Source organism: Lonchura striata, chromosome 1 (genome assembly GCF_046129695.1).
Source record: "Lonchura striata isolate bLonStr1 chromosome 1, bLonStr1.mat, whole genome shotgun sequence".
Lineage (NCBI taxonomy): Eukaryota > Metazoa > Chordata > Aves > Passeriformes > Estrildidae > Lonchura > Lonchura striata.
Window position 1 is genome coordinate 131,848,778 of NC_134603.1, and position 22,896 is coordinate 131,871,673.

At 41.5% G+C, this 22,896-nt stretch overlaps 1 long non-coding RNA gene across 1 annotated transcript in view; it reads right to left on the reverse strand.

Moving 5' to 3' along the window:
• LOC116183209 (uncharacterized) overlaps positions 1-12,847 on the reverse strand; it is a 51,807-nt gene extending 38,960 nt beyond the window's left edge. The window contains exons 1-2 of the long non-coding RNA XR_004147758.2: positions 12,793-12,847; positions 2,050-2,194 (exon numbers count right to left, since the gene is read on the reverse strand). This is a non-coding gene — a long non-coding RNA (uncharacterized LOC116183209). The remainder of the gene's footprint in view (positions 1-2,049; positions 2,195-12,792) is intronic.
• Positions 12,848-22,896: the final 10,049 nt, after the last annotated feature.

Consider the following 22,896-nt stretch of genomic DNA (forward strand, 5'->3'; position numbering starts at 1 on the left):
GCAGTGCAAGCCCTGAAGCTGCCCATGGGGCAAAGATGTCCCTCAAGTGCTTGGGAGGGATGGTCAAATGCCTGAGTATGACCAGACTCAGCTGTGCAGTCCAGACAGGTGGGATATAAAAGTTTTCTCTGTTGGCAGATAATGTGAACTTAGCTTTGCTTGAGCTCTCTGCTTTTTGCTGGTGAGCCTGGGATAGGAGGTGTGAGCTGTCACATGCCCTCCTGGGTCCTCCATGGCAGCAAGCTGCTTCCAAACCTGCAACTTCTGCAACCCATGGCCTCCCTTCTCAACATTTGCCTAGACTCTGCCCCTAGCTTCAGTGCTCTAGGCACTTCCTTGTGCATGAAAACAGGTCCAGCTTTTCTGCTTTTCTGCTCTTTTTAGAAAGGTCCTAAAGTGAGGGAGTATCTATGTTCTGCCAGAGCATTTTCCAGGGATTGAAATGAAAGTTGAGATTTCTCTAACTTTTTACAGTCCCTGTTTTCTCAGTGCATGGGAATCATATTTTGGGAATGATGTGTATCATGGCCCTGATTATTTACATTCATTGACTGGTTATTTTTATCTGAGTCTGATTTTGCGGGCTAATTACACAGGCACACACACACACACAGAAACCACTTTGGCCCATTCCCAGAGATAAAGTAACCTAAAACATTCATTACCAGCTTGCTCAAAGGTTTGTTCTACCATTTATCTGATAGATCTTAAAAATAAAATGGCTTAATGCACCTTCAAATGAAAATACGGAACCACCATAAAAAGGATTTCCATGCTGAAGGCAAGCAAATTACAACACATCAGTCTTCCCTAGTGAAAGTCATACTATCTCTGGGTGCCCACCTGAGGCTTCAGAAACCACAGTCCTTCTCCATGTGGACACAGACACACCACATAGCATTTCTCTACCCAAAGTAGGTGTCATCCCCTCACCTTGCCATGGTCCTGATACTCTCACTCATTGGTTGAATTTAAATTGTGATGCTTTTTTTGGTTGCTTTGGAAGCTATGCACATTATTTAGGAGAGCTTTGACAGGTTTTCTTTCTTTATAAGTGAGAGGAAACTTTGTCAGAAAACCACCCTTTTTTTCACTGTATTAGTTAGTTGGAAAAGGTGACTTTCCAGAAAGGCAGAAGTGAGATTTCAGGGAAATACCGTCAGACTGGCACTCCCAAGGAAAGGTGGACAGGGGACTTGGCCCACATAGGACTGGACATGCTTCATTTCTGGCATGCCACTGATCTGGGTGCAAGCACTTTATGTGTATTCACTGAACTCAGAGAAATGCCAGAAAATTATGGAGATTTAAGAAATGTGTTTGCATTGTAACTGTGTTAAATTACTGTTTTTAAAACTTGTATTTTACCAAAAGACCAATGTCTGAGGCTGTTCTTCAGTTAGGCTATAAGGTGTGCCATGTGAGATTAAACATTTTTCTTTATAAACTGTGCTAAGAAATATGACTTAGTTTAATTTTGGTGGCATCTCCACTGATCTGTTAAGGATGTCCCAAAAAGATGGAAATTGAAATGGTGAAAAATACATAATGAAGAAGACAGTGTGCATTTTTAAAGTAAAAAATTAGATAAGAATAAGTCATAGTGACCAAGCCTCGTATAAGCAGATATGAGTGATTTTGTGTGTCTGATTCTGCAAGGGCATTTGCTGCTTGTAATGAAAAGACATCAATACTTGTGCAAGCAACTTGCTTTTGGACTGTAGTATCATACATCCACCTATATAGCCACACATATGCTAGCTGTGATAGAACAAGATATGCCAACCACACACTGGCCTATTTTGGTCATATTGCCTAAGTGTTAGCATGTTAGCATATTTTTAATTTTCTGTACCAAGAAGCTTACCATTGCTTTGACTCTGGATGCTGTTTTTGTCAATTTTGAAGGCTATATCCTCCATGGTTTTGTGTGGCATCATCCAGAGAGCAGGGCCCATTTGCTTTTCCCATTTGCCCTTCCTCCAGAGCCAGAGCATGCCTACTGTGATGGTTGTTAGGGCTCACATTTCCCCCTCTGCCTGGTTTTACCTTCAGCTTTCTTTTTTCTGGAAGTGTTCTCTTTTCCTCAGGAAACCAAACAGCTCCTGGGTGCATCCAGCTCTCCTGCTGGTGGTGTTGGAACAGAGATGCTGTCATTGCTCTGGCACAACTAAAGTGCTCCTGGAGGTCACTGCTGCAAGGAGAGCACAGCAAAAGGGAGAGGTTTGTGAGAAAACAGAGCTCAGACTGCAGTGGATCTGGTGGTCAGATAATCACTTGGGAAAGAGATTTAGGATGTTGTGATAAAACCATCTGTGTGATGTTTAAGCTGCAACATTGCAAATGCAAAGCCATACTCATGGTAAATACAAGTTCAGAGGCATCCTTGGAGAATTTGGGTATAGGAATGCTGATAATAGCAAAGGAAAAATCTCACAAATTTTAATTTGCATTATACAGTTTTTAACCCATCAAACCTGAGTAAGTTTAATAGCTCACATCAAGGTGGAAGGAGTTTGTCTTATCCCCAGTATTAGGAAATGGCAGCACAACTCAATCTCCTGACAGTGATGTGACCCTCTGAAAGCATTTTTATGGTCAGGGTTTGCTTCTACGTATAAAATTAATTTCAAAGCAACTTTTCTCATCTTCTAAAGAACTGAGGCTTTGGATTCAAAAATAAGTAACAGAAGGCAAAGTAAAGGAGACCAAATCTTAGCACTTCCTAAAGAAAATGAGATTAAGAAGTATTTATAAATCATGGACTCACAGCCTTCCCTTGATCTGTATATGCATAAAAATGAAAAATGGCATATTTATCTGTGAAGATCCCTTTTAGACGGTGAGATTCTTTAAAGAGATTTTTTAAGCCCTTTAGAGAAGGCAGGGCCTACCTTTCCCTTCCTGGGTCAGACTTAATGTACTATTGACACTTAATGCATGGTGCTAGGGACTCTGGACCTATGTTTTCATCTTTTAGTTATGGTTCATTGCCATTTATCTGTATAAATTCTGTATTTCCCAGCTATGAAACATGAGATTTGTAAAAACAGCAATGGAGACACTACAAATTATGTCTCCCCACTTTCCCTGGCATGCTCTGATACAAACAAGAATGATTGTATCATGCTATTTTGTATCATAAAATAATAAAAATTTTCATGTGAAGATGGCACTAATATATGCAATGTGATTTGAGCCAGTGGACTTTGGTAGCAGGATTCATGAAAAAAAAAGGAAAGAAAGGTGTTTTTTTTTCTCATTTGTGATACCACATAAGTCCTTTAAAAAGCTGGCCTTTAATTCCAGTGATGGGCTAAACCTCAGTAATGAACCAATCCAGGGGCCCACTTAAGGACAAGACTCCTCCCTTTCAGAGCTGCTTTTCATCCCTGTTAGACACTGGAAATAACCCTGCTGCCTATTTGTTGGATCTGCTTTCCCAGCATAGTTTGAGAAGCCGTTCTGCAAAGGCTCTATATCAAGTAAGTCCCCATGGACAAGATTCACATCCAAGCTCATCAAAAGAAAAGGCTGGAAGGGACTTAGAAGGCCAAATCAACATTTCCATGCTGTCCTTGAGACACATTTGTTCAGCTGGTCCATAAGATTTATTGCAACAGCTGCTTCACTGCTTTGCTAACAAATCTCAGTGCTCCACTACCTGCAGTGTTAGAAAGATTTCTCTGAAAGTTCTTAGCCTGAGTCTACAATCAGAATGTGTTGCTGCTTTTTGACACCACAGAAACAGTAATCAGGTGTTTTGCTTCTTGGCAAAGCCTTTTTACATATTTGATGTTGATTCCCCTTTGAAGTCCTTAGCCCATCTCTTGATACTTCTTCAGTTGCTCCTCAAAGGGTTCCTTGGATTGTTTACCTCTGAGATGTCTCTGAGAGATCCTCACTTTCCTTTATGTGCAGTAGCCAAACTTAAGTGCAGTGTTGCACCTGAAGCTGGACTAGTGCTTTGTAAAGCAGAAAGATGCCTGCAGATGCCCAGCAAGCTGTGCTCCCCAAGAGGAGCATTCTTCAGATACCCAACACGAAGTTAGACTTCTTTGCCAATGTGTGACCGGGTTGACTCACTCAGCCTGTGCTCCATTTTAATACCTGCCTCGTCTTTTGAACTGCTCCCTAATCAATTTTATTTCATTTTGTGCTTTTGCTTGGTCATGGCTACCTAAATTTAATACTTTGAACATGACTCTATTAAATCTTCTTTTTTTCAGCCAATTTCTTCAGCTTGTCAGATCAATCTGGATTCCAGCCTGTCCTCTAATTTGAAAGCAATCTCTGCAGTATCATAGAATCTGTAGCTGTAGTAAACATATTTTGTATTTTACTACCCAGCTCACTATATGGGAAAAAACCCCAATGTGTATAAGAAAGAACCTGTCAGGAGTGAGTTTTGTATTTGAGATATTTTTGGACTTAAATGTTGAAACACTGAACTCTCCCCTTGGTATGGTACCCAGTTGGTTAGGCACCTATCTTATGGTATTTCTCCATAGGAAGGTTCCTTACAAGGACATGACAAAATGCCATTGAAGTCAAGCTGGACAGTCCTGCAAGACCATGTAAACAGACCAGCCTGCTGGCAGTCCTCTGTCCTTTGCCATACCTGTATGGCTAAAGCGGGCAAGGCTTCACCCAGGCTGCCACAGAGATTTGAGTTACTCATGACTTGGAAGAGGTTTACACAAACTTTTGGAGGATGTTAGTGGCTGTTCATAATGACTTGAAAGCCACCTGCTGCAGAGAGATCCTGGTGATGGCTAGAGGTTGAGGGGTAGAGCAGAGACTATACCTACCATTACCTGAAGATACATTTTCATGGGTCATCTATTATTTGGGTTAATATCCACTTGTGGCCAATAATGAAAGTGGCCATAATTTGGTCTAGATTTATCTAAGGTGCTGAAAATCAAACACACAGTGAAGTCTGAGCAGTATCCTCAATTCAGGCATTGACAATTCGCTGCCCCATCTTTAAAGGTTCCACAGCACTTAAATAATGCATAATGTTATGTGTGAGTTGGTAGCTCTCCTTATGAAAAGGTGATACCTTGATTTCTATTATGTTTAAGAGGATTTTTCTTTTCTGTAAAACTGTAATCCAGAAACATGATTGAAAGGCCAGAGTAATGTAACAAATGTTAATCTTCTTGTATGGTATATGTCATAAGTGAAAGCCAGAAATCAGAAGCTTTTCAATTTGACACATAATGATTGCCCTTAGATATTGGCCTGCTTTATTTACAAGATGTTAAAAATTACATCGTGAATACTCATATGATCATAAAATGATTGCCTGTAGAAGTGTGAATTCCATTTAGCCTTTACAAAGAAGCACTTAGTGGGCTTTGTACTGCGTGGGCACGACCTTAGAAAAGGCCTATCATTTGACTATGAAAACATGGCTTAGTTCCAGTGCTAACAACATTGCTCTGCTAAAATAACTTTGGTGGGCACAATCACCTATAATTTTTGTAACACCATTGAAAAAAGTGTTTTCCTTACAGTAGTGTTAATTATGCACAGGATAGATTTTTTGTATATATTAATAATATTGGTTTGATTAGCTATTTTTAACAAAACTATGAATTGTGAACAAGCATCTCAGGATGCTTTTTTCAGTGAAAGGTGAAAACACTCATGTCCCACATTAGCAGAGTCATGTACTCAATTCTATTTTATCTCACCGTTTTGTTTTTTTACGTGAATCTCAACAGAGCAACCAGAGCCATATCAATAATATACTATCAAATGGTACCAAAGTATGATGATGATGAAAATATGACAGTGTGCACTCAGAATTATAGCCTGAAAAAGGCACCAACGGAATAGAAATTGTTCCTCTGACCCTGTTCCCATTCAGCCTGGTTACAGAGCAATTTAATTCTGGATACCTCAGTAGTAATTCCTGATTTTCACCAGAGTGAATATGGCCCAGGGAGTAATATATTTGCCATCAGTTCACACTGACTGTTACCTTTTCTTTACTTCAGCTGATGTGTATGATGAGACTGACTATTTTTAGACTGTATCCTCTAACTTATGTCATCACTGATGGCAATAAGAGGAAAAATGTAAAATGCAGCCATTTCAGCTGAATTGTGAGCTATGACTGCATGAGGTTGAGGGCTCATGACATGTATGCATGCTTGCTGTGAACATTACAGAAGAGGTGTTTTTGTATCAGCTCCAAAGAATTTTGTTGAGAGCAAGTGCCTTTTTCACTTTTTGGTTCTGTTTACCTTGACATAATTCTGCTATCCCAAACCCCAAGGGAAAATATTTCAACAAAGAGACAGTCGTCAGAGATTAAACTGTCATGAAACAGAGATGAAGTTGGTAGGATTGATTGGCTCTCACTGTACCTTGATGCAGCTGTGGCTTGGATGAGCAGGACTGGTTATGAGTCAATCTGACTAGGGTGGGATCATGCCAGAGGCCAGGGGAGCCAGCTACCTACAGAAGCACAGGCAGCTATTTTCTCCTTCAGGTTTTCTTATTTTAATGCTGTTGATTTGTGACATTTACTGAATGAAGAAAGTGTCCCCAGCACGGGGACACTTTCATCATGAACCCTTGTTAACTTGGAGTGATGCTGCTGGGGTCCAGCACCTCCAACCCTCACCTTAAGCAGGGCCATTGCGAGGATCTGAAAGATCTCTTTGCAAGAGACAGTCAAAGCCTGGGGAGCAACCCTGGTTTCCTAGGTTACTTGAGCAGACAGGCCAGGACCTAATTTCATGGAATTCCTACATGGCTCCATTACTGAAGCAATTGAAAATCAGGGAAAACTTGGTAAAGGTGATGTCAGTAATTTCATATTCTGGCTCTGTCCCATTTTCTTCTTTGCCCTTTATTTTATCCCTCCTGAAGTAGCAGTGTCTCAGCCTCATCAGATAGTGTCCTTGTATAATAGCAGGGGCTTCAACTGCTGACTTTGAGACATGATGTTCTGTTGAAAAGTGAGGGAACTGTATTATGGAGATAAATTTTTGTCTCAGTTCACTACACTCCATGATTTGTTGACCAGCAAATGATGTCATGAAGCCTGTTGATTCTTCCTAAGGGGCACAACATGGAAGAAGGTACTGGTGACTTCTCTTACATGGATTTGAAAGGATCTGGAAAGACTGTTGCATACTGACATGAACAGACTGCTTTGAACACAAAAATGTATCACAGCAAAGTTTAAAGAAATGTCAAACTTCTGAAATAATAAACTAAAACTGGAATGATGTGCCTATCAATAAAGGCAAGAAACTATGCCATATGGCTTGGCTTAGTGGTCTTTCTGTGTGAATCCTTAAACAGAAATGAATTCACTCTCTAGCTGGGTTTTGTTAAAGTTTAAAAAAAACTCAGCTAGGGCTGACCCAGACTGATGCTGCTTAAATTAAATCTAAGCTGTAGCTTCCATAAATCATGTTAGCAGATTAAAGTTACAATTGAAAGGTCTTGATTTGTAGGCACCAGACTGTAAATTAGCTACTGAAGTAAAGGGCTGTGAATTTAAGAACCTGACTGGGAACACCCATCCCATATTACATGTATTTGGCAATAAGCTTCCATTAAGGAACCAAAGAAAACAACACAGCCGTGACTGATCAAGTGGAAGAGAACTAATACAAAACACCCACCAGTTTTGTTGCTTCTAGAATATCCTGGAGGGATTCAAGATGTCAAAGAGAGTTTGAATTTTGCTTTTCGGTAAGTAGTCACCCTTCTGCTGGTGCAATTCCTAGGTTTTGCAGTATTCCTGAAAATATTTTCTCAAGTTTTTTGGGCAGATTCAGGCTCATACACATTTTTTCCAGCAGTGGGCCACTCCTTTGGTTCACTATGGGGGCCCAATTTGAAAGGTTAATTGTGAGTGCCACAATATAATCATCCATATCTATACCAATTAGCTTTTATGGTTGCCTGTGCTTAATATGTGGAGTTCAGCTTTGCATTTAACACACTTCTAAACTATCTGTAATTCCTCTCTAAGCTTCCTCTCTTCCCACAATTACTTGGTTTCCTTCAGTATTCCTTCAACATAACATTTATTTTGTGCTTGTTGTTTTCTTCTCACACAGTCTAATAGGCTTATAGTACACTCTCTGTTTTAGTAAAGCATGTTTCTTGTGCTTGGAAAAGCTGCAAACAAATGTCATATTTCTTATGTTGGGAAGAATGAATGTGGAATATCACATTAATCTCTAAGTCTAGAATTTCTCACATTTCCCATATTCACTGGAAATATATGTGGTATGAAAACTTTAGAGAGACTGAAGAATGTTTGAGGGTGGTTATTGAACAGCATATAAATAGCTGTTGGGAGCAAATTATGCCATGACAGCATCTTGTGATGCACAACTACTTTGTGCAGTTAAATGGCCACACTGCAATACTGGCTAAAGTTAAGGGGGACTTTCTTCTGTAAAATGAAATTTCTATTTAAAAAACCCAAGCACTTTGAATAATTGCTAACAATAACCTGGACTATAGTACTTCAATTGTACAGTTCAGGAACATTAAACCTCTTAACCTTTGAGTTGCCTACTTGATTTTAAATGAATATGGTACTTAAGATGATAACAACTGTGCAGCTTCATTCTTTATTAAGGACACACATGATTTCTCCCTTGCACATTAACACTCATTATAATAATAAAGAATGGCAAAAATACAGGTATCAAAAGATTATTAGTACCTTCTAGACACAGTCTTTTCACAGTTCCTGTTTCCAGAACTACACCACTCTAATTAGTGTAACAACTATTGCTACATTCAGAGTGTCAACAGTAACATTTGATGACACAGAAACCTTGAAGAGACTCATTGCATCCATTGTTCTGTCAAGACTTTGAAAAATCTGGTTTATGTCTGCTCTTCTCCTGTGTTTCTTCTAGAGTGTGCAGAGAAAATCAACAACAGTAGCATCCATTGTTGAGATTAAGGTGAATCCAACTATATATAATGGAGAAAATCTGCTTTCTTCCAGAACACCAATGCACAAACATACTGCATCCAACATGAACCATTCTGATGAGGACGCATGTATTTGCATGGTAAAAGATCTCCACATCAAAATGTAGATGCCACACAAAACAAAAGGCCAAGAAGAAGAAGATGTTTTGCTAGCAACAATAAAGGCAGCTTAGCTTTTAGTAATGGATAAGATGCATTTTTCCCAGATTCAGCTAACTCAAAATACAAAGTGTAACATTCCTACCACAGGATTTATAATAGATGCTGGTTGCATGAATCAAAACTCAAAGAACTTTTGAGAAGGGTGCCTAGCTGGACTGCTTCAAGCCTCAGCAAGGGGGAAAGAGGAATGGCAAGTCACAGGCATACAATGAGCTCTCAGGGCAGCCAGGCTGTGTTGTCAGGGCGGCACCACCGCAGCTGTGAGAGATGAGCTGAGCAGGGCTGAACTCCCACCAAGGGCTCTGGCTGCCCATGTCCATCTGCATGCCTGGGGCCAAGTGGGTGCAGGAAGCACTGCTTCTGGCCCTCAAATGGCAGCACTCTGCAGCAGGGTGCCTCTACCCTATCCTGTAGGATAACCCCAAATCTGAAACACAAGGCAATTTTCTCCAAAATGAAAATAATTTTAACTTAAAAAGCCTAGAGATGTTCTTACCACAAGAAAGATTTGATGAGCAGGCACAGACCAGATTAATTACCCTGCTTGCAGCAATTCTATGCATCAAGGTATGGAGGGAGGAAAAGAACCACTTGTGTTTTTACATAAACACAGTGTAAGAGTTCAGCTCACCCTCAGGACACGATCAACTCTGACAGCCACATTCTAGCCACCCTTCTCTGTAACTGAACATAGTCTACAAGCACAGAGGGTCTGATTTTTAATTAACAATTTTTTCTTCTCTTCAGTTGGATCTCTCCTGTCTTTATCAGCCTCTTTCTTTTCAAGTCCACACTTCCTTCAGATCACTGTTCCAGCATTTCAGATATTATCCTTACTTATATGCAATGGATTTGGACTACATTCACAAAAAGTTTACTCACCTAGCACCACTTACCTGACACTGTACTTCTCAGAACTACCATTTGCATTCCTATTGAGCTGCTGCAAATGCCTGGAGGTGCCTATTTCCCTGCCAGAAAAATTTCTAAATATTGCCCCTGAACTTGCCAAGGTCATAACAGTGTGAGCCTCCAAGTACCTAAATCACATCTAAGCTCTTCTGGGATTTGCAAACAAAGTGTTATCCCCTGCTTCCAGGCCTGACCTGACATGCATTTTTAGTGAACACCTTTCAGATCAGGCATCACACAAAGTACAGAGCTCAATAAGAAAAAATGATGGTGAATCTCTGTTTCAGAGTATCCATGCAGCATATGTGGAATGAGGTTCCTTCCTTTTGAGCAAGGGGAACCTGTCTGTTTCACAGGCTCTGGTCTCAAGTAATTTCTGTAGTTGAAGGTACTCCTGCTCTTGAAGATGCCCCAGTGGAAGAGCCAGTCAGCAGGTAATCGTGGGGTCAAGTGGGGAGAAAAGTAGGAGAGAAATCAAATGCAATCAGCATGGATGAAAACTCCAGCAGTGGATTTACTGAATTGGCGTGAGAGCTACCCTCTTTCTCTGGCTGTTTTGCTCTGAGGGGAGAGGCATGAGACACAATGCTTAGCAACTGCAGAAGTCTAGCAGAGGAGATGGTTGGTCTTCATTCCCTTGGGAATGGTGAAAAGGGAGAAAAAAGTTTTCTCTGTCACTTCATGACAGCTATGTAGGTTGCTGAGTACTGTCTGAAAGCATCCTCAGTGTCTGAACCATAACTCAAATTGTATTCTAAGTGGGATGAAGCAAGTTTCCGGAAGCTTAAAAACATTACAGGGCAGATGAAAGGGCCTTGTATTTGTGTTGTGACTTCCCCATTACTTTGGCTGGATAACTGTCCCACGGATTCTCTGCTTTATAGTAAGATTTGTTGTGCTGTGAAAGGCTCAAAGACCAAGCTGTATAAGAATTGATTTCTGGAATTCAAGTAATTACTATTTTAATATTTATTAAAAAACATTCCAAGACAGTTCAGATCAGTTATAGAACCAGTCAGTGTAAAACAAATTTGCACAATCAGGACAGATTTCATAATGCCCTCTGGACTCAACTAACTGGGAATAGAAATGTTTGAAAATTACTTTCAACCACATTAAAGATAATGGCATTTGCATCTGATGTGCTTGGAGAAGATGTCCCTTACAGGATGTAGGACCTGAGCCACAGTGAGCACTCCACAGCCCCAGATGAAGAACAAGAGGGCAGACACAGCCTGCATATACTGTAGATGTTGCTCTTCCTAACCACATTAGCCAAGATTTTTCCATACCCATCCACTACCACAATCAGTAGCACCTCTACTGAGGTAGAAATCTCTGCTTTGTTTGAGATTCTACCTACACTAAAGTGAACAGAAAAAATCTTACTCTTCTTAGGATATTAAACATCATTATTAGAATTACTAAAAATATCTACTCAAAAATAGCTATTCTGACTTTGGTCAGAGACAACTCAACAGGTCATGTAGTAAAATTCAAATGTAACCTAGAAAAGTGAACAGGTGAAACCATCTTACTGGTGAAACAACTATCAAAATTTTTCCAATTTCAACAAGGCTAAAATCTCCCTCTTTATTTTAGTATGGATACAACCATGTGATAGAGGCCATGAGAATTTATAATCATAGATGCTGTGACTGAAAGGTCATTCAGTCTCTTCTCCCAAATATTAAATAATTTATTCCTTAGTGATACCAGAAATGAATTGCAGTTCACACTGAATTCAATTATCTGACTAAAAAGGCAATGAGAATGTAAGGACATGCAAGCAACCTTCATCATTTATTTCCAGGTGATTTCCTGAAAGTAGTCACAGCTTGATGCTTTTGTGAGGTCCCATAACTCCCTTCTCAGAGAAGATGTATTTAAAGTAATCATCCATTTATGCCATTTATACGTGGCAGATAACTGAACACTAAGCGCCATTTTAGATAAAAAAATTTGAGAGCAGTTTCTGTGAAAATAGGATTTCAATGATATTTTGGGAGAAACTCTCTGCTTATACTGTTTCTCTAATTTAGATGAAAATTTCTACTAAAAGACCATGAAAGAGGCTTTTCTTTAAGATCCTTTAAACATCTTAAAGGATGGGGGAGGGGTATCAATTAAAGAAACCTTTTCTCTCATTTTGCACCAAGGTTCCCACACTGCCACAGAAATGAACAGGATTACAGCAGCACAACCAGGAGAGATGCAGTCGTGAATCAGACCCTGAGCTAACAGGGTATTTTAATTCATGTTCAAATTGTGTTAATTGGCAAAAGACAAAACATCCACACTGTTTGTTTTGCTGCTGTAAGGAATTTGTGTTGAAAACCGTGACTAAATAATAATTAACAGGCTTCAAGTAATCAATCAATAGTATTTCATGAAAATAAGTTGTAAACTAGAGTCTTGGACTCAGATTTAAAGTTGGTTGGTGGGGCTTTTTTTTTGTTTGGGTGGGTTTTTTGTTTTTCTTAGGAGAGAATTGGTGCAGAGCTGAAACTAAATCCAGGCTGGCACTTCATTAGCAATTCCTTATTGTGGTTTTACAATGTTAAATTTGTACAAACAGATTAAGTGTGTTTTTTAAGCTGTTCCTAAATAGCCTGGGAACTAAGAATTAAGTGCAGATTCTGCCCAACCCCTCAAAACCCAACACACCCTTCTCCAAGCCTAACACCTGCTGTTAAAAATACATCACACAATGGCTCTGATCTTACCTACCAGCAGATGTGAAGATGCCCAGAGGTCTCTCAGATGTTTGTGTTCCTGGGTCACGTGAGGGCACCAGGAAGGGGAGGGAAAATTATTCTGGAATTCCAGAGGTCACTGCTGGACAAAAATAGTGAAAATTGCACACATGTAGAGAAAAACAAAAGGTTCAGAAATCTGGAAATTTGGCCAAGAAGCCTTACTGGGGGCAATGTTTCACCCCTGAATTAAATAGAAAAGAAAGAAGAATACAGCAAAGAAATGAAAATATCAGGAGAAAGAAAGGCTCTTACAATTTTCTCTAGCCTCAAGCTGAAAATAATTAAAAAGTTCTAGCCAAGTTAAGGGAAGGCAATCCGCTCTCTCAAGGCTTCTGTGGGTGAGATACACAGCACTCAACACTTAAACACTTCTACCTGCATGAAGCTGATATACTTTTCAGGCTCTGACTAATTATTATCACTAATAATCTGCTTCATGCTTTTGTTTTCAGAAGAATTTTATTTCCAGACCACTTGACTGTTCTGTATTTTCTTTATCTGTACATTTTTAGCCAGGGAAAGAGCCTAGAATTTGGCATAACTATTTCACTTGTGTGCTCATCCACATGGTAAATTTGATTCTAGGGAGATTATTCATACCAGATGGCCATTATGCAGAAAAAGCTTTGTCCCTCACCCCACGGTGTTTTCATATCCCCATATTAGCTCTTTGTGGGTCTGCATCATTTTCCTTGTGCAGAGGAAGGTCTCATGCAGTCCCTGCAGGAGGAAGCAGTATTTGAGAGGCGCTTGTACATATGTAGAGGGGGATGAAAGCCTGGGCTATGCATGCACAACACATGGCAGCACTAACAGTGCTCAGAGCTTCTCAAAATAATCAACTGAGCTGCAGTGACACAGCAAAATACATCATAATCACATCAATTATGCAATCATTATTTTGTGAAAACAAGCTTCTGGGATTTCTTTTTAAGTAATCAAAGAAATATCAGATGTGAAAACAATGAACCTTCCTATTACAAACGAGTAAGTTTCCGCTGGGGAAGGGGAAAAAAAAAAAAAAAAAAAAGAGAGAGAGAAAATGAACCCAGTCAGGCCGTAAAAGTGTCTTATTCTGGCTTCAAGAAAATGACCAGCTTGTCGTCAGCCCTGGAAGAGGGCAGAGCTGCTCCGTGCCAGCTTGCCTATGCCCCTCCCTGTCTGTGGGTGCTGCACAGCCCCTGTCCTTGGATGCCACCAATGTGGCACTTGGGCTTGGTGGAAGGAGGGAGCAGGACTGGTTCCCACCGCCGTGGATTTCACACCCGGCCCTCCTCTCCTGCCTCTCGGCACCGCACGGGCATCGGCGGCTCGTGGCTCCAGCCGGGTGGAGAGGAGCCCGGATCCTGCACCCTGCATCCTGCACCCTGCGTCCTGTGTCCTGCACCCTGCACCCTGTGTCCTGCACCCTGCGTCCTGCACCCTGCATCCTGCACCCTGCGTCCTGCACCCTGCATCCTGCACCCTGCACCCCGCGTCCTGCACCCTGCACCCTGCACCCTGCACCCTGCACCCTGCATCCTGTGTCCTGCACCCTGCATCCTGCATCCTGCATCCTGCACCCTGCGTCCTGCACCCTGCACCCTGTGTCCTGCACCCTGCGTCCTGCACCCTGCACCCTGCGTCCTGCACCCTGCACCCTGCACCCTGCACCCTGTGTCCTGCACCCTGCACCCTGTGTCCTGCACCCTGCGTCCTGCACCCTGCATCCTGCACCCTGCACCCTGCACCCTGCATCCTGCACCCTGCACCCTGCATCCTGCACCCAGGGCACCCCGCGGGGTCTCTGCCTGTGCTGCACAGCCTCACATCCCCGTCCCGGCACCGGGATTTTGGCACGACACGTGCGTTTTGGTAACCGCGCTGGCATTTGGCGAAAGCTGTCAGCAGCCCTCACGCAATGCGCACAGCACTGTGCGCAGAGCCCTTCCCAGGTTCCCAAATCCTCCTGCCAGGCTCGCCCAAGGCTCGCAGGCCCTCCGTGTGCAGGCCTGGGGGATGGGATACAGCTGCTGGAGCCGCAGCCTGGGTCTGGCGGCAGCTTTGCTTTGGAAGGAACTATAAAGAAACACTTTGCCCTGCAGCTAAAAAGCCTGATAAAAATCTGTGAGCATGTGAATAGTGAGGGGAAAAAAGGGTCAGCTCAGTTCTCTCCCTTCGCTATTGCCTTCCTCTTGAATTGCCAGGTCCTCCCGGTGCCCGTGGCCGCTCCGTGCGGCGGCTGGGTGTTCCCTTGTCTCCATGGGGAGCAGCCGGCCGGGCGTGCCGGAGGAGCCCGCGGTGCCCGTGCGCCGCCGCAGCACCCAGGGCTCCCCCACAGCCGCCGTCCCACCTCAGGGACCAGAGGAGCGCTGTCTCCCAGGCACGGGGCAGCAGGCATGGAGCAGGAGCCATGTGGGGCCGAGGGTGCCGGCGCTGCGCTCCCGCCGCCCTGGGCGCCCCGCGAACCCCACCCGATGGTGCACGCCGGGGTAATGCGGCCCCTCGGGGAAGGGATCTGGGAGCAGGGGTAGCAGGGCCCAGCCTGGCTGACATCAAGCGTGAATAATTGGGCTTTAATGTGGCTGGAAGGTGGGAGGGGTGAAGGCGGCAAACACACCACCTTTTCGCTCGGGGCCAGGGCACGGGTGGCTGCTGGTTCCTGCTCTTTCCCTCCAGCCCTCATTTCAACCTGGCTCTGGGGAGGCGGCCCTTCCCCAACCCTTGCAAAAGACGTCGGGCTCAAAAGAATCTCATAAACTTGTTATCCTGGCGCTCCCCGGGTCTCCCCACCTTGATGTGGCTTCAGCCACATCGGCCCTGCAAAACAGCCGGGCTCCCACCTCCTTCCATCCCAGGGGGATGCTCTCCTCGGGCTCCTCAAATGCGTGACCCAGTGGGGTCTGAAGGATTCCCTCACCTACTGCCATTACGTTTCACTGGGGGATTGGGTGCTTCTGGACAGCAAATCTCCTCTCTCCCTCTGAGGAGGGGGAAATATCTATAATGCTCCTGATGGTACTTCAGGCACACGGTGTCTCTGATGGAACAGGAGATGTTCCCTACCACCATCACCTGCAGCGCCCTCACTCTGCTGGACTGCTTCAGTTTATGCTCACCAGAACAAGATCTTCATAGCAGCGTTAAAACTGGGCAAGTGAGATATCCAAGTTTTAAAAATACTAGGGGTTGGAAAAAAAATTGTCTTTTCTGTTAACTCAATTAGATAAATTAAGGTGGTGGAAAGCTGCCAAATCAGCTTTGCCATGAGAGGAAACTGCTCCATGCTACCACTTCCAGTAGAGTTCGTTCCTGTGAAGCACAAGGTTAGTAACGTGACTGTATAAGCAAGCACTTTGACTTGGTATTATGTTCCACCTGAAGAGTCTTCCACTCACGTACAAAGAAAAGATTTCATATTGCATCCCCATCAGTCCTTCCTCTCCCTCTGCTTCCAGCCTAGCTACTTCTATTCCTCCCTTTTATTCTGATTTGCTTCTCTCATTTTCTTCCACTCTGTGTATTGCCAAAGTTACTTAGGTCTCTTTTCCACAGACAAACTATGAAGACTTGGCTCTATGGATTCCAATTTATTAATGGGCTAGCCAAAGGCAGGCAAACCAATACACAGAACCCCATTCATCTCAGAGTTTTTTGCTTACACTTCCCTACAAATCCAATTATAGGACTGCTTTGTTGTGAAATATTTTCAATGTGTCTGTATTTCCCCTGCTCTGAAGCATGATGTTGGGGTGCACATGAAGAGGTGGATTACCATGTTGAGTTTTCTTGCATTTGAGTTTCAAAACTTTTCAACCTTGCTATGGAGTAGGCTACAAGAAGTCTCCCAATAATTATCTCTTTAGATTGTGTTCAAATACAATAATAAATTAAATAATAAACAAAAATAATTTAAAACAATGAATCACAATAATACATTAAATAATAAACATACTGATTAATTCTGTATGTGGAGGGTACTCCAGCTGGGTGATAAGCATAAACCACTGATGCCGCTGATCCCAGTGGAATACTATGCATACTCAAACCTGCACAGGACACATCCTAATCCCATGTAAAGTAAAAACTATTATATGTGAGGGAATCACTCCTTCCTAAACATTTCCTGTAAAAACGCACCGAAACAGCAAATCAAATGCACCTTTGACTAACACCTAATAGCAATTCAGGGCTTTTGAGTTATGGTTTTGAAGTAGAAAAAATAGAAAGCTGATTTTACAGAATGGAGGAGAAACGAGACATTGTATTGTATACAGCACACAGTGTGAAGGCCAGGTAATGAATTCAGGTAGCCTGAAAGGAAAGGAAAATGAGTACCTTGTATACAGGTGCTTCTCATTGTTATTTCATTTACTGTAATTCTGTGTATATACAGTCTTATTTATGCAGTTCAAACTTAGACTAACTCTAAGGAAAATGACAATAGGTTAAGATGCAGTTATTAGAAGAACTGGATCTACAGTTTGCAGTCAGTACTTAGTGCTCTGAAATATCTAGATATCCAAAGAAGCCAGGGGACAAACTATAATAAGTTTCAGGGAAATAGTCTAGAATTTATCTGGCAACTTCCAATTTCTGGAAATTCTTCTTCTGACTTCAATAACACTAGAAGACAAACAATATGGAAGCCCCGCTTCCCAGACTGATGCAACCTTGCAGAGCAAGGTTGAAAGAGCAGGTAGGGCATTGGATTAAGACCCAGAAGACCTAGGAGGGAATTTCAGCTCTGTACCGAACTTCTTTGCTAACAGTGAGGAAACCCTTTAACCCCACTCACTTCTGTACCAGTAACACAGTCTGGACTGCAAAATTTCTGTGGTTACCTTATTTTGTAAGCAAACTTCTCCATGTCCACTAAACATCCATCAGTATCAGAGTTGCCAGGTACTAGTGCAAGGATAGCTCAGATTTTGCATGCACACATACTTTGCATAAAGAAAATGCAAGCGCAGGTGTAAAGCATGAGAGATGCAAACATTGGGATGCAGATTCTATTGCCTTCCTAGTACATCACGTGTGCAGTCATACTACATGATCCTCTGCAGACACAGATTCAGCCTCTTCACTCTGATTCAGCCTGAAAAAGCCCTAAAAAAGAAAATTTTATGCTCAGTGTTAAAATAGTGTCAGTGATGTAATTTAAAATGTGTAAAGGCTTCAGCAGAGTCTTAACCAACAGCTTGCCAGCACAATAAAAACAGAGAGAAGAAGGAGTGGACCAGATTAAATGGATTTTTTTTTTTTTTCTGTGGTCTTTTTAGAGAAGAAAAGGGCAAGGAGGGGGAGAAAGAAAGGTCCAAGTTGAATAAATGTAAATGTATGAATGAGACAGTTCTAAGCATACCCAGGTGTCTTGCCAGCTCACTGCAGAGAGGTCACAGAGAAATAGAATGTCTAATCATTGGAATAAACACAGCTGTGCATACTTACATTTTCCATACCTACTTTGCTAGTGGGGGAAAAAGAAATCATTCCTCAGATCAGAAGATCTTTTCCCAGCCACTTCTAGGGTTTTTTTTTTTTTTTTTTTTTTTTTTTTTTTTTTGTGATTTTGTGTGTGTGTGTGTGTGTGTGTTTTAAGAAGTGTTTGGGGGTTTTAATTTTTTAATTATTTTATTTTATTTTTTGGGGAAAAAAATTGAGCTCTCCCTGCTCCAACTGGTTGTCCCCTTTCAGAAGATTATTAGCATTTGGAATGTTTTAACCTTTCATACATCTTTGGTATTAAATTATACAGAATTGTGTAAAGACAATTTTTTCAGCATGGGATTTTAAGGTAGAGAAAAAGCAGACTAAAAGGATTTTTGGACTACAAACACAAAACTGGAGTATTTTTTTTTAATAGAGCCAATGGCAAAAAGGAAGAAATCTAACTTTGCTCAACGTGAGGTACACAAAATTCAGCAGGAGAAACTGAAGGTTATAATTTTTAAAAATTTCTACAAGCTGGAGAAGAATATTTGAAAACCTTTGAATTAATCATGAATATTTTGAATAGATATGTTGTTTCAAGATTTTATACAAATCAAATATGAACCAAGAAATCTCACTGTAAAAACCAAACGTGCCTTTGGATAAATCAGCTGGTCAAATAACAGATATTAACTCTCCCTGGAAACCTTACCCCACTTGTACTTGCTTTTAAGAAATTCATTGTCACAGCATTTTGCAAAGAGAATTTATGACAGAGTAGAAAGGTTCCTTACAAATTTAATTTGAATAACTGAAACTATTCTTGAAATGTGGCCAGAAACCTGCTTTTAGCATGTCATTTGAAAACAAGGGGCTCTGCCACCAATTACTCTTGCAGTTACATGCAAAGTACATATGGATAAAACTTACACATACTGGTTTGTTGATGAGAATTATAGAAACTGCTATCTTCATTTCCATAAGTACTCCACATTTTTCTCTGATTACTTTTGTTTTATAACTTGACCAAAAATATTGCTCCAAGCTGAAAATTTATTTTAATTTATAGGATGGGGGAGCAAACTCTGTTCCTTTATTAAAACAATCTTGAGTCTGTCATGGCTCAAAAATAAATTTTGTAAAATGAGATTTTACTGTTGTTTTAAGAATATGATACATTTGCTACTTTGGCGATTGAGCGAGTGAATGCATTTTCAGGGCTTGATGGTTGTCTGAAGTCTGATGATTTTCAGCCTCCCTGAACAGCTATTTTGTCTGCAGCAGGCAAATGTTCTTCATGGGACTGCTCCCACCCAGCTGAGAAACCATCACCCCTTTCCCAGCCCACAGGATCTCCATGCAGGCTGCTTTGCAGTCACAGAGAGGCAATTGAGTAAGAGGGAAAGCTTGAAGCTGACCTGCTACCTCTTTTGGTATAGCAGACATTAATCAAGACAGCAGGATTAGATGGGAGCAATTTTGTTGATGTGGCTTTCCATCTCTGGAAGTGCCCTTAGCGCACTTTCCTGGGGCAAACGTGGTATGGCAGAGAGATGGGTTGGACACAGGAGATCCAGGCAGAAACCTCAACTGAACTTCGTAACAAAATCAAATTTTTTTTTTTTCTTGGAAAAGTGGAAACAAAAGGACAAGCGACAGAGTGAGATCATTATGGCTAATTCTCTTCTAAATATCCAGGCCAATTCAGATAATGTTATAGCAAGGGCCATATTGAAACAATTTTTAAGTAACCTTTCCCACCTGCTTCTGCACAACCTTATCAATGTTTTTCCAACACAAGAAAGCAAAACTCCTACCAGGCCTTCAAGCAGTGCACAGGGCTTGCAATGTGCTGCAACAGCAGATCCCTTGAGCACTCTGGGCAAATGAAGGGCTCTGCTTTGCCTTTTGAGGTAGAGCTTCACAGTTGTATGCTATACAGGTTTTAAAAACATTTTTTTAAACCACGCTGCTGGCAGAAAAACCACATGAAGTGAAAACATCTCTTTAAAATGTATTTTTAAACAGTTTGCTCACACAGTGAAGTCCATTGAATATACAAATAGCTAATTGTAAGTAACTGGGAGACTCGAAGCTGTAGAGCAGGTTAACTGCTCACAGGCAGGGGATATCCAAAGCCAAACTTTCATTAGATGCTTTTAAAACTCTGCAAATTTTCAAACTAGATCCAGCTTTGTTATATCAATCACCCAGTGCAGCTGGTAAATTCTGGAAGTCTTTGAATCATCTCTATAGTGAGAGCAGGTCCAAACACTTTTCCATCATATCAAGGGAGGATGAGGTGGGTGCTGAACTTCCTGAAACACTGAAACCAGGGGAGAGCTCAGCAGAGCAGCAGGAACAAGATATCTGTGCAGCCTGCCATGTGGGGAAAGCCTAAGGGACAAGGGAAGTTCAGGCTGGTGAAGAGTTGAGGGGAGTAAGAAAATATATCTAGATGTAGAAAGGAAGGGAGAGACCAATTAATCTCATTAATCTACATGCCCTGAAGAATAAGTAATAGAGTTTGAATTATAAGTGTTACTATAATATGCAAAACATATTCTGTTACAAAGACTAAGAGGAGAAAATGTTGTCAGGGCATGGGACCAAAGTGCAGAGGGCCTGATTTATTTTCAAGCTCTGCTGTAGATTTCAATCATGTCTTCAGCTCTTTCGTAACTGAAGGAGGTACCAGGAGGATCAATGAGTTAATATTGATGTATGCAAGTCTTAGTAGAAATAGAGATTTGGTTTAGGTCAAATTCAATTTTATACTCACAGCTACAAAAAAAAAAAAAAAATATCCTTGTAATTTCTTTATAGTAAAGGCCATATAAGAAAGATACATTATTAGATAAACCACTTCTTGTGTACAACCTATTCACATGTCATACCTAGAAAGGCAGCATTATCCAGGGTTATCAGATAATTTTTGGCTGCTCTGACTTAGCAGCCAAAACTAAGGAACTGTTTAAATGATGTTCTAAAATATTTAAATTCTTCTATATGAAAGAAAAAATGTTTTGCTTTGTTCAGTATGAAATGTTCCTTTTGGTCACTTCTAAAAGAAGTTCATGAGACTAAAGTTGCAGGGAGGGAGAAGGAGCCAATGTTTTTAGCTGTGGAACTCCTTATCGTCAAAGCTCCAGCATCCCAAGGCAAGGAAGCTGCCAATTTTTCTCACTGGCACAGGTCCACTTTTTATGTTTGCATTTAGATTTTTTGCTTAGGGTAAGGTGTTCCGCTTTTGGAATCAGTGTTCTCCCCACCAGCCTTAGGACACATGTCCACCTGCCGCTCCTGGCTACATGGTGTGACAGCATCCCATGCAAAAATCAGTGTCAGCAGAAAGATGTGCCAGAACCCCTACTTGGAAACGCAACACAGATATGTCAGAGACGTGCCAGGGACTGGAATGGTGTTACCCTCTCAGGCAGATATGAACTTGAGTTCAATTCAGCTCATATGAATGTGCTGGCTGTTGACTAAAAGGGGATAAAGATCACCCCCCTCTATTTAGGCTGTCTGGCAAAGCTAGCTTTCCTGCTCCCAAATGTCATTTTACTGTAATTGTTCATTGAACAGAACTATCCAGCTAGAATTAGCTAGTAGAATCAGTCCAGCCAAAGACAGCTGATTTATTTTGTCCAACAACTGAAAGTCAGCAAAAGTAAGGAATATCACAGTTCATTATCATTACAAGTTATACATGCAACTTAGAGAAAAGGCTGCAGAACAGAAAGAGGAGTTCTTTTAAAAAGGGTAATTAACTCTCAAAGCAGATCAGATAGGAATGGGGTAGTCTCAGTGACTTCTAGGCTTCAAGTCATTATTGTCTTTCTGAAATGCAGGCTATAATTCAAGCAGAAGTTAAAGGTCCCATGCCCAAACTATTGGGTAATGTTTGATGAATTGTGCTGTGCAGGTTAGAGTATGTACCCCTGGTGTTCCATTAGGGCCTTAACACTCCCGACAGCAGATGACATGAAAATCAAGAGTATGACTGTGACCATGACCAGCTTTACTCTTAGCATTGCATTTGATATGTCACACTGAAGGCTTCCTAAGAACAGGAATTCACTGGAAAAACTAGCTCTGGTTTCATTTATATATTGAATTAGTTGAAGATAATTGTATAGTTATTAATTTTCCATCCATTCTCTGGACTCTCACTATTGATTTAACTTGAGTGACTTTGAATGAGCTTCAGCTCTATTGAAATGGAACATGCAGAGATAAGAACATCAGCACACAGGCTCACACTTAAATTACAATGTGAATTAAAATCTGGTGTGTTGTTCTGCTTCCAGGATGAATGCAAACAAAATCATTTGAGGCACCACAGAACCCTGAATGGTGTACATTTTAATTGCTAATTCCCCCTGAAGTCCTGTTGGCTCCACAGGCTGTGCTCTAACTGCCAACAAGAAGTAAGTTTGAAATAAATAAAGATACATGGTTCTGGGATTTCAGCTAATTCCAGCCAGTCTGTGAGATGACAGAAGAAAGAACTTTGAAACCTCTGATAATTTAAGAAGCTGGTTATAGCCATACCTAATGGAAAAGGGACATGGGCTAATTGCTCCATGTTATGGCCCCAAACTGAGCAGGTTATTATGAAATGCCATTCACTGTTGTTCAGCTGGTGTTTCAGGGCATG